The sequence below is a fragment of the Rana temporaria genome, chromosome 2, assembly GCF_905171775.1.
Source record: "Rana temporaria chromosome 2, aRanTem1.1, whole genome shotgun sequence".
NCBI lineage: Eukaryota > Metazoa > Chordata > Amphibia > Anura > Ranidae > Rana > Rana temporaria.
Window position 1 is genome coordinate 352,688,387 of NC_053490.1, and position 12,851 is coordinate 352,701,237.

General features: G+C 44.1%; 1 protein-coding gene across 1 annotated transcript in view; it reads right to left on the reverse strand.

Moving 5' to 3' along the window:
* Positions 1 to 12,851, reverse strand: part of REN (renin) — a 1,297,145-nt gene that overhangs the window by 587,464 nt on the left and 696,830 nt on the right. The gene's annotated exons all lie outside the window — the stretch shown is intronic.

The following is a 12,851-nucleotide window of genomic DNA, read 5'->3' on the forward strand; positions in this document are numbered from 1 at the left end:
CCCAGAAAGACTCTCGCTGGCTGAGATGTCTAATAAAATTACCACCTCGCCAGTGATTCGCTAACTTTTCAATGGCCCAGAACTGCAATCCAGCCGGGTTGCGGTCATGGTGCATTCTAAAGTGTTTAGACACATTGTGGGTGACAAGTCCCTTTTTAATATTGGTTACATGTTCACCAATCCTCACATGTAAAGGTCTGGACGTTCTTGCCACATACTGAAGTCCGCATTCGCATTGTAGTGCGTAGACTACCCCTATGGTGTCACAAGTAATGAGGTCCTTAATTTTGAAATTTTTTCCAGTTGCTGTTGCTGTAAATTCTTTACGCTTCTTGACATTCTTCTTAGCCTTCCTGCAAGGTGGACATCTGCCACACGCATGGAAGCCAGTAAGAAAATCAAAGATCCTATTTTCAGTATTAACAGGTGGATCTATTACTCCTGGGGCCAATTTGTCCCTGAGTGAAGGCGCTCTCTTATATACAAATTGCGGACGATCAGGCCCCAGTAGCCTATAATTTTTGAGAATAGGCCAATGTTTTTGTACAATATTTTCAAATTTACGGTATTGGATATTATAATCTAAGACCATTCGGATACCTGAAAGGTCCCTTCGATCCTTTTTAGGTTTATCTGAAACCAAGGTATTTCTGTCAAGATTACGGACTGTTTCCATTTCCCTATCCAGCATATCCCTATCATAAGCTTTCTCAAGGAACCGCTTGGATAAGGCTTGTGATTGAGAAACAAAGTAACTTTCTTGAGTGCAGTTGCGCCTTATGCGCACATATTGCCCCTTGGGTATATTCAATAACCATCTAGTGTTGTGACAGCTCTCTGTAGAGATGTAGGAATTATGGTCCGTCGCCTTAAAATGTGTCTTCAAAGTCACCTGGTTACCTTCTTTAGTAAGATCTAAATCTAAGAAGACTAAATGGTCCTGGCTAATGTTCCACGTAAGGATAATATTTTTGTCGTTCGCATTTAATGTGGATACAAACTCATCAAAACTAGTTCTATCTCCATCCCAGATCATGATCAAATCGTCTATGTATCGCTGGTAACAGATAAGTTGCGGGGGTTTATGTTTATAAATCGCCTGTTCCTCCCAGTGTGCCATGAATAAGTTGGCTACGCTTGGCGAAAAACATGCCCCCATTGCAACTCCTCTGGTTTGGAGGTAGAACTGTTTATCATACCAAAAATAATTTTTGGATAAACAAAAAATCAAACTGTCAATCAAAAAATTCTGATGTCTTCTTGATAATCCAGAGGGCTCAAGTGCCCACTTCACAGATGTCAGAGCATCCTCATGACTGATGATTGTATATAATGAACTAACATCTGCAGTGATTAACAAACAAGAAGGAGGAATCATCAGAGCCTCTAATATTTGAATGACATGTTTGGTATCCTTAAGGAACGCGTTAGTATTGATGACCAGCGGCTGTAGAAAGGAATCAATATATTGACCTAAACGTGAAGAGACCGAATCGATCCCATTCACTATCGGCCCACCGGGTGGGTTGGTACTATCCTTATGAATTTTAGGGAGAAAATAAATAATCGGAGTACGGCAGAATAGGGGGTCTAGATATAATGCCTCCTTAGGACCAAGTACCCCTATATGTTTACCTCTCTCCACTAAGTAATGTAATTCACTCTTAAATTCAAGCATAGGATCCCTGGACAGCGTACTGTAAGTACAGGTGTCACAGAGCAGATTAACCATTTCATTCTTATAATAGGTTTTGCTGAGTATCACCAATCCTCCCTCCTTATCTGCAGGGCATATCACCAAGTCTTTCCTTTCGGAAAGAGACTGAATACCATTTTTAATATAAATCGGATCGTTCACCTTGCGGACCTTCAATGTGTCCAGATCCTTTGCAACCATATTGCTGAAGACCTCAAGATGTTTAGAATCTGTATTCTGGACGTTAAAGACCGATTTATTCCTTAAATTTGAATATTGACGTAATGATGGGGCCGGAGTATTCCTATTTATCCCGGAATGGGTATTCAAAAAATACTTTTTAATGTTCAAAGTCCGGATACATTTTTTGAGGTTAACGTAGGTATGGAATTTATTTAAGTTGCGAGTAGGGGCAAATTTTAAACCCTTATCGAGTACTTTAATTTCCTCATCATTAAGGGGTGTCCCACTTAAATTGTATATTCCTGCACCTACTGGGGTTTCGCTCTTTTTTGCTCTACCACCTCCTCTCCTCCCTCTCTTGCTTTTCTTTTGCGTGGTATTGCTCCTTCTTGGGTGTATTGTTGGGGATGAGGGGTCCACCACCCTCCTGGGTTGGGAGGGATAAAAGGTGCCCCCCTCTCGCACCTCTCGTTGCCCCATGAAAATCCCCTCCTGTATGTGAGCCACGGTTTACCAAAGGGGTAAAACGATTCTGGGTAGGTAATAAATATCCATACAGAAGTGGGGGTGGTCCCTTGTTAGTATTGTTGTCATGATAATTAGATCCAGGGTGATTATCATAATTACCTCTAGCCTCATAAGGACCCAAACGGTCATTAGGATAGGGACGATTGGACTGTTGATGTTGGTACCCCACATTGGGCTCATTTCCCCTGTAGGATACATTGTTAACATGTTGTCTAAAGGGGGATTGATGATACCCTCCCTTTTTCCCTCGTCCTTTATTTTTCCCTTTCTTAGTATGAAACTCTTGGAAGTGTTCATTACATTGAGGGGTACCAGTACCCGGATAGTCAGATGTCTCAGAAGTATAGAACTCTTGTTCTCCGGAAGTGGGAAGTGGGCTATTGGACATATCAACATTAGAGGGATCTTGGGTAACAACAGGGGCTGTGGGAGTAATTTGCCATTTAAAACCAATCTGTGTGCTGAAATCATCCAGATCCCTAATAAATTTCTTTCTCTTCTTAATTTGAGCTTCTGTGTCCCATTTTTTTTTTTTTTTTTCTTTTTTTTTTTGCCACTTCAGACTTCACCGCAGCGAGAGACTTGCTCATGATTTTATTCATAATTCCGTCTCTACATCTGGTTTAGCATCATTTGTGGTGTATTTCTTATACAAGTTTTTATACTTGTTATTATTTTTATTATATATTTATTTATTTATTTATATTTATTTATTTATTTATTTTTTTTTCTCCGTTTGGGAGACTCTCTTTTGTATTAAGTACGGAATTTTAACAGGTTTTATCCGCGTGACAAAGAGATACCCAGCACCCCTTCTCCCCCCTCCCCGACTAATTCCCCCCTCCTACCCTCCCCCCCTTCCCACACCCCACCCTTGACCATCCCACGACTCCACTATAAGAATTCACTCCCATTAATTGACAATGTGTTCCTATTCCTCTCTCAGGTTTTCTGCGAACCTCCAGGTCTTTTTAAATTCCAACCAGGGAACCCATATGTCCTTTTCCTCTACCTCGTGTTTAAAACTTCCGTATTTTAATTTCTCTCTCCTATAGGTGTCCTCTACGGAGTCGATCCACTCCCACATTTGCAGGCTTTTCGCGTCTCTCCATTTAAGGGGGATCAATCTTTTCGCTGCGTTCAACAAATGAGGGGTCAGGGAACCCTTATACTCCTTCTCTGGAACCTCCCCTCCATGAAAAGGAACTACCCATGGGTTATCTTCCACTTCTTTTTTTGTTATTACCTTTATCAGGGCCAAGATTTTTTTCCAATAGGCTTTAATTTTCAGGCAGTCCCACCAAAGGTGTGCCATCGTTCCTCTTAACTCACAGCCTCTCCAGCATTTCTCTGACTCACCCCCTCTGAATTTGGCCATTTTATCTGGGGTAGCGTACCACCTCGTCAAACATTTGAAGTTCATCTCGGCAGTTCTTACATCTACTGCCGAGGTGTGAGTCATATTCAAGATTCTTCCTATGGTCGTTTTCCCCCTTGGGACCCCTAAGTCTGTTTCCCAATTTTGGATGTATTTTAGCGTGTCCAACTCTTCCGTTTTCTGCAAGTAATTATAGATTTTAGATATATTTCCTTTTGAGCTTTCGATGCTACACAATTGTTCCAATATAGTGTACTCCTCTTGTGACCTCAAAGGGTGTGGTAGGCGTTTGACGAATGACTTCTGTGTCCCATTTAACTAAACGTTTTTTTAATTCCAAAGAAAGCTTTTGGAATTCGTCAGAGTCTTTAAAGGGTTCAATAGTTGTCCTGAGGTCCCTGATTTGAGTCTCTAATAATTTCATTTTCCTTTGTTTTCTAAGGAGTAATAACTCCAAAAGTTCCACGCCTTTATCAGTGAAGAATTTACCCCACTCAGCCATGGATTCATTGTCAATGAGACCATCATTGGGAGGGACATCCCACCTAAGGCGTCTCGGGACAATTTTAGCTACAATATACTGCTCAAAGGAAACGATGTCCCACCATATTTTAACTTTCTTTTCGAAAACGTGTCCTAGCTTTCTGAAAGAGTGGACCAATTCGTTTCCTTCTGCAGTATTACCATTTCTAGAGAAGATGTCACCAATTTTGATTTCTCTCTTCTCTAGATATTGAAAAACAAAACTGTTTGCTGTGTTTTAAGGAGTTTACATCCGAACACCTCAGTGAGATCCCAGGAGTCAGTTTAACCCTTTCTTCACTCCGATTGATCATCTTTTTTGGACTTATTAATTTTACTTTATTATTTTGTGTTTGTAGCGCTGCACTGCTTTTTTTATGTTCTCTGACTAAGGATTTATTGATCTCCAGTGTTCAGCAGCTTTTTTAAATTGTGTGTACCTTTGCGCAGTCTGCTCTTTCTATATATATTTACTGTCCTCAATACCTACAGACGTGCTGCATTAATATGGATGTTTTTCAATATCTAGAGAAGAGAGAAATCAAAATTGGTGACATCTTCTCTAGAAATGGTAATACTGCAAAAGGAAACTAATTGGTCCACTCTTTCAGAAAGCTAGGACACGTTTTCGAAAAGAAAGTTAAAACATGGTGGGACATCGTTTCCTTTGAGCAGTATATTGTAGCTAAAATTGTCCCGAGACGCCTTAGGTGGGATGTCCCTCCCAATGATGGTCTCATTGACAATGAATCCATGGCCGAGTGGGGTAAATTCTTCACTGATAAAGGCGTGGAACTTTTGGAGTTATTACTCCTTAGAAAACAAAGGAAAGTGAAATTATTAGAGACTCAAATCAGGGACCTCAGGACAACTATTGAACCCTTTAAAGACTCTGACGAATTCCAAAAGCTTTCTTTGGAATTAAAAAACCGTATAGTTAAATGGGATACAGAAGCTCAAATTAAGAAGAGAAAGAAATTTATTAGGGATCTGGATGATTTCAGCACACAGATTACTCCCACAGCCCCTGTTGTTCCCCAAGATCCCGCTAATGTTGATATGTCCAATAGCCCAATCCCACTTCCAGAGAACAAGAGTTCTATACTTATGAGACATCTGACTATCCGGGTACTGGTACCCCTCAACGTAATGAACACTTCCAAGAGTTTCATACTAAGAAAGGGAAAAATAAAGGACGAGGGAAAAAGGGAGGGTATCATCAATCCTCCTTTAGACAACATGTTAACAATGGCCCAGATTCAGTAAGAATCTGCGCCTTTCTTACGCAGGCACAGGGCAGCGTTTTTGCCCTGCGCCCGCGCAAATTTTCTGCGCTGCCCGCGATTCACGGAGCAGAAGCTCCATAAATTGCGGGGGCGCTGTATTAACTTGCCCGGCGTAAGGGCGCCTAATGTAAATGATTTAAATTAGGCGCGCTCCCGCGCCGAGCGTAGAGCGCATGCATGCATTGCGGCAAATGACGTTGCAAGGACGTCATTTGCTTCAAAGTGAACGTGAATGGCGTCCATTGCCATTCACGATCCACTTACGCAAACGACGTAAAATTTGAACGTCGCGACGTGGGAACGTGGCCATCCTATAGCATTGGCTGCGCCTGCTATTAGGATGTGTAACGTTACGTGAAACCCGACGTACGCAAATTACGTAATTTGCGTACGCAGGGCCCGCGCAAGTTTGTGAATCGGTGTTAGTATGCAATTTGCATACTATACACAGATCACAATGGGAGCGCCCCCCTAGCGGCTTTCGCTAGAATGCAGCCTAAAATCTGCGTGGCATAAGAGCCTTATGCCACGCAGATTTTAGGCTGCAGTCGGCGTAGCGATGTTAATGAATCAGGAGCATTCGCTACGCCGGAGCAAGTAAGCAATTGCGCCGTGTAACCTATGGTTACACGGGCGCAATTGCTTCTTGAATCTGGCCCATTGTATCCTACAGGGGAAATGAGCCCAATGTGGGGTACCAACATCAACAGTCCAATCGTCCCTATCCTAATGACCGTTTGGGTCCTTATGAGGCTAGAGGTAATTATGATTATGGATCTAATTATCATGACAACAATACTAACAGGGGACCACTCCCACTTCCGTATGGGTATTCATTACCTACCCAGAATCGTTTTACCCCTTTGGTAAACCATGGCTCACATACAGGAGGGGATTTTCATGGGGCAACGAGAGGTGCGGGGAGGGGGGCACCTTTTATCCCTCCCAACCCAGGAGGGTGGTGGACCCCTCATCCCCAACAATACACCCAAGAAGGAGCAATACCACGCAAAAGAAAAGCAAGAGAGGGAGGAGAGGAGGTGGTAGAGCAAAAAAGAGCGAAACCCCAGTAGGTGCAGGAATATACAAGTGGGACACCCCTTAATGATGAGGAAATTAAAGTACTCGAGGGTTTAAAATTTGCCCCTACTCGCAACTTAAATAAATTCCATACCTACGTTAACCTCAAAAAATGTATCCGGACTTTGAACATTAAAAAGTATTTTTTGAATACCCATTCTGGGATAAATAGGAATACTCCGGCCCCATCATTAGGTCAATATTCAAATTTACGGAATAAATCGGTCTTTAACCCCCAGAATACAGATTCTAAACATCTTGAGGTCTTCAGCAATATGGTTGCAAGGGATCTGGACACATTGAAGGTCCGCAAGGTGAACGATCCGATTTATATTAAAAATGGTATTCAGTCTCTTTCCGAAAGGAAATACTTGGTGATACGCCCTGCAGATAAAGGGGGAGGATTGGTGATACTCAGCAAAACCTATTATAAGAATGAAATGGTTAATCTGCTCTGTGACACCTGTACTTACAGTACGCTGTCCAGGGATAAGGGGCCAGATCCTCAAAAGAGATACGCAGACTTAACTGCTGTTCAGTCTGTGTCTAACTTTGGAAACGATCCTCAAAAGACTTTTTCCAAAGTTAGGCAGAAGATCAGGCATGTGTAATTGAATTACACTGCCGAATCTTAGGATGCAGTACCGCATCCGCCGCTGGGGGCATTTCGAGTCGAAATGCCGTTTCTAGTATGCAAATTAGCACTTCAGGCGATCCACAAAGCTTTCCAGCTTCGTTTTTTTCGCCGTAAGTGTTATTTTGCAAGTGTAAAACTAGGGCTGATGTTACAAAGTGTAAACTAGTCACACCATGTAAAAGCCCATTCCAGCGACGGCATTTGGTATGCATTCCCGAGGGAGAACTCCACGGCAATTTGTAAAAACAAAACCGGCATGGGTTCCCCCCAGGAGCATACCAGGCCCTTAGGTCTGGTATGGGTTGTAAGGGGACCCCCCTACGTCGATTTTTCGGCGTAGGGGGGTCCCCCTACAATCCATACCAGACCCGTATCCAAAGCACGCTACCCGGCCGGTCAGGAAGGGAGTGGGAACGAGCGAGCGCCCCCCCCCCCCCTCCTGAGCCGTGCCAGGCCGCATGCCCTCAACATGGGGGGGTTGGGTGCTCTGGGGCAGGGGGCGCACTGCGGCCCCCCCACCCCAGAGCACCCTGTCCCCATGTTGATGAGGACAGGACCTCTTCCCGACAACCCTTGCCATTGGTTGTCGGGGTCTGCGGGCGGGGGCTTATCGGAATCTGGGAGTCCCCTCAAATAAGGGGGCCCCCAGATACCGGCCCCCCACCCTAAGTGAATGGATATGGGGTACATCGTACCCCTATCCATTCACCTGTAGGCAAAAAGTTAAAGTTAGTAAACACACAACACAAGGCTTTTTAAAATAATTTATTATTCTGCTCCGGATGCCCCCCCTGTCTTCTTTATTAGCTCTATTAGCAGGGGGGGCTTCTTCTTCCACTCTCCGGGGGTCTTCTTCGCTCTCCGGGGGGGGTTTCTTCTTCCGCTCTCCGGGGGGGGGCTTCTCCGGACTCCGGGGGTGTTCTTCCATCTTCTCCCCTCTTCCGCTGTTGACTCGGCGAACCCCGGTTCTTCTGCAGATGTCCGGTGCCTTCTTCTTCAGCGCTGGCTGCCTGCTATCTGTGTGTGTTAGCTCAATTTCTAACAGGCAGCCGGCGCGGTCTTCTGTGACGTCAGGGTCTTCTCTTCCCTTCTTCCGATGTTGCCTCGTCGCCTGTTGTCGCTGTAATGATGGAAGCGCGCCTTGCATCCCATTTATATAGGCATCACCGTCCCATCATGCTCCGGCAGGTACCCACGTGGTGGGTGCACGTGGGTAGGCACCCACCACGTGGGTACCTACCGGAGCATGATGGGACGGTGATGCCTATATAAATGGGATGCAAGGCGCGCTTCCATCATTGACCTCCAAACCAGAGGAGTTGCGATGGGGGCACGTTTTGCGCCAAGCGTAGCCAACTTATTCATGGCACACTGGGAGGAACAGGCGATTTATAAACATAAACCCCCGCAACTTATCTGTTACCAGCGATACATAGACGATTTGATCATGATCTGGGATGGAGATAGAACTTGTTTTGATGAGTTTGCATCCACATTAACCACTTAACCACCGCTAGCCGTAAAATAACGGCTGCAAGGTGGTTCCTTAACTCGGGGTGGACGTTATGTAACGTCCTTCCGGAGTTGCGCTCCCGCGCGGGCCCTGGGGTGCGCACACGGGAATATCCGCGACCGCCGGGTCCAGAGGACCCGGCGCAACACGGATCGTGGTAAATTGCCACTGATAGCGACCGTTTACCATGTGATCGCTCCGTCCAATGACGGAGCGATCACATGTAAACAAACCGGCGTCATTTGATGACGCCGGTTCCTCCCTCCTCTCTCTGTACCGATCGGTACAGTGTGAGAGGGGGAGAGCGGGTGTCAGCAGTGCTGTGGATGGATCTGTGACTATTGCAGTCACAGATCCATCCATCCCTGCTCAGCCATCCCTGCAACCCCCGCCCCAATACTGTGCAATACCCCCAGTAATACTCTTCCTTCCCTGCCAGTACTCTACAATACCCACGCACCAATACTCTGCAATACCCACGCACCAATACTCTGCAATACCCACGCACCAATACTCTGCAATACCCCCGCACCAATACTCTGCAATACCCCCGCACCAATAACTCTGCAATACCCCCGCACCAATACTCTGCAATACCCCCGCACCAATACTCTGCAATACCCACGCACCAATACTCTGCAATACCCACGCACCAATACTCTGCAATACCCACGCACCAATACTCTGCAATACCCACGCACCAATACTCTGCAATACCCACGCACCAATACTTTGCAATACCTCCGCACCAATACTCTGCAATACCCCCGCACCAATACTCTGCAATACCCACGCACCAATACTCTGCAATACCCACGCACCAATACTCTGCAATACCCACGCACCAATACTCTGCAATACCCACGCACAATACTCTGCAATACGCACGCACCAATACTCTGCAATACCCACGCACCAATACTCTGCAATACCCACGCACTAATGCTCTGCAATACCCGGAAAATACTCTGGGGAAAAAAATGCGTTTTAACCACTTCTCGCCCGCCGGACGTCATATAAAGTCCTTGACTTTGTGCAGGGAGCAGGGATATCTGAATGATGCCTGCAGCTACAGGCATCATTCAGATATCATCTTTTTCAGCCAGCGATTCCCTACACCATAAGAATGATCATAGCGGCTGTTTCACCTCTTGATCATTCTTACGGGAGGCGAAAGGGGACGTCCCCCCTCCCTTCTCCCTCTGGTGCTTCTTCCGACTCACCGCAACGATCGAAGCCAGGATCGTTTTTTTTTTCAGGCTTCCCAGCCTAGAGGTGAGATGTGGGGTCTTATTGACCCCATATCTCACTGTAAAGAGGACCTGTCATGCTATATTCCTATTACAAGGGATGTTTACATTCCTTGTAATAGGAATAAAAGTGATCAAAACATTTATTTTTGGGGAAAAACGTGTTAAACTAAAATAAATAAAGTAAAATGAACAATAAAATTTTTTTTTTTTTAAAGCGCCCCTGTTCCCATGTGCTCGTATACAGAAGCGACCGCACACGTAAGTCCCGCCCACATATGAAAACGGTGTTCAAACTACACATGTGAGGTATCGCTGCGAACGTTAGAGCAAGAGCAATCATTTTGGCCCTAGACCTCTTCTCCAACTAAAAAGATGTAACCAGTAAAAATATTTAAAGCGTCACCTATGGGGATTTTTAAGTAGCGAAGTTTGGCGCCATTCCACAAGCGTGTGCAATTTTGAAGTGTGACATGTTGGTTATCTATTGACTCAGCGTAACTTTATCTTTCATATTATGCAAAAACATTGGGCTAACTTTAATTATTTTTTTTTTAAAAGCACAAAACTGTTTTATTTCCCAAAAAAACACATTCGAAAAAATGCTGTGCAAATACCATGCGCGATAAAAAGTTGCAATGACCGCCATTGTATTTTCTAGGGTCTTTGCTAAAAAAGCATATATAATGTTTTGGGGTTCTATGTAATTTTCTAGCAAATAAATGGTGATTTTTACATATAGGAGAGGAATGTCAGAACTGGTCTGGGTGTTCCAGAACGCCTGATGGTGCTCCCTGCATGTTGGGCCTCTGTATGTAGCCACGCTGTGTAAAAGTCGCACACATGTGGTATCGCCATACTCGGGAGGAATAGCAGAATGTGTTTTGGGGTGTAATTTGTGGTATGCATATGCTGTGTGTGAGAAATAACCCGCTAATATGAACATTTTGTGAAAAAAAATAAAAATAAAAAAAATCTTGATTTTTGCAAAGAATTGTGGGAAAAAATGACAACTTCAAAAAACTCACCATGCCTCTTTCTAAATACCTTGGAATGTCTTCTTTCCAAAAAGGGGTCATTTAGGGGGTATTGTACTTTTCTGGCATGTTAGGGTCTCAAGAAATGAGATAGGCCGTCAGTACTTCAGGTGTGATCAAATTGATAAATTTTCAGATATTGGCACCATAGCTTGTGGACCCTATAACTTTCACCCAGACTAAATAATATCCCAATTTTTGTTGTTGTTACCAAAGATATGTAGCAGTATACATTTTAGGCCAAATTTATGAAGAAAAATTTTAAGGCGCAATTTTAAGGCGCAACTGCACCCAAGAAAGTGACTTTGTTTCTCAATCACAGGCCTTATCCAAGCGGTTCCTTGAGAAAGTTATGATAGGGATATGCTGGATAGGGAAATGGAAACAGTCCGTAATCTTGACAGAAATACCTTGGTTTCAGATAAACCTAAAAAGGATCGAAGGGACCTTTCAGGTATCCGAATGGTCTTAGATTATAATATCCAATACCGTAAATTTGAAAATATTGTACAAAAACATTGGCCTATTCTCAAAAATGATAGGCTACTGGGCCCGCTGCTGCCTGATCGTCCGCAATTTGTATATAAGAGAGCGCCTTCACTCAGGGACAAATTGGCCCCAGGAGTAATAGATCCACCTGTTAATACTGAAAATAGGATCTTTGATTTTCTTACTGGCTTCCATGCGTGTGGCAGATGTCCACCTTGCAGGAAGGCTAAGAAGAATGTCAAGAAGCGTAAAGAATTTATAGCAACAGCAACTGGAAAAAATTACAAAATTAAGGACCTCATTACTTGTGACACCATAGGGGTAGTCTACGCACTACAATGCAAATGCGGACTTCAGTATGTGGGAAGAACGTCCAGACCTTTACATGTGAGGATTGGTGAACATGTAACCAATATTAAAAAGGGACTTGTCACCCACAATGTGTCTAAACACTTTAGATTGCACCATGACCGCAACCCGGCTGGATTGCAGTTCTGGGCCATTGAAAAGGTAGCGAATCACAGGCGAGGTGGTAATATTATTAGACATCTCAGCCAGCGAGAGTCTTTCTGGGTCTATGAATTAAAAGTGGGGGTACCTTTGGGGTTAAACTGTTTTATTTCAGATCGTTAGTTTTCATTCTGTCTTTTGTTGAGTATTTTGTTATCGCATTTATTTTGTTAACCTGATAGGTGGCTGTGCTGATGTCCTTTTTAATTTTATTTTAAATTGTTTTTTACTTTTCCCTCATCTCCACCCACTGCAGAGTGAAGCCCCTTTTTTCGGCTCCCTCTTCTAGTCTGGGGTTATGATTGGAGATTAATTTGTTATAAGTATCTTTACAAAAACCCACTGTACTTTTTATCTTTGGTCTCTGCATGTTGTGTCCTTAAATTGCTCTGACCATGGTTTCTAGTCATGCAGGTTATTAGTCTTTGGTACTGTTTCTGACAAGTTGTCTGGGTGATTACTGGTATTTTATTCCCCTTTCCTTCCCCCCTGTTTTGGTGCCTTCAGTTTAGGCATCTGTCTGCAGTGTTGCTGTGTGTTTTGGGCCTGTCTCCTGTGCCATGTTGGCTGTTTAGGTTAGTTCACGTCTTGGTCTCACACTACCATTGTGATTGACGTGTTTGTGCTCTGATTGTTTGCCTGTCGAGTAACGTCAGACCGCCGCCTCTGTGGGCAGGTCTATTGACGTTCAGCCAGGGATTCCTTTGTTATGGCGTCTTGTCGTAGCCGCCCCTAATGGGCG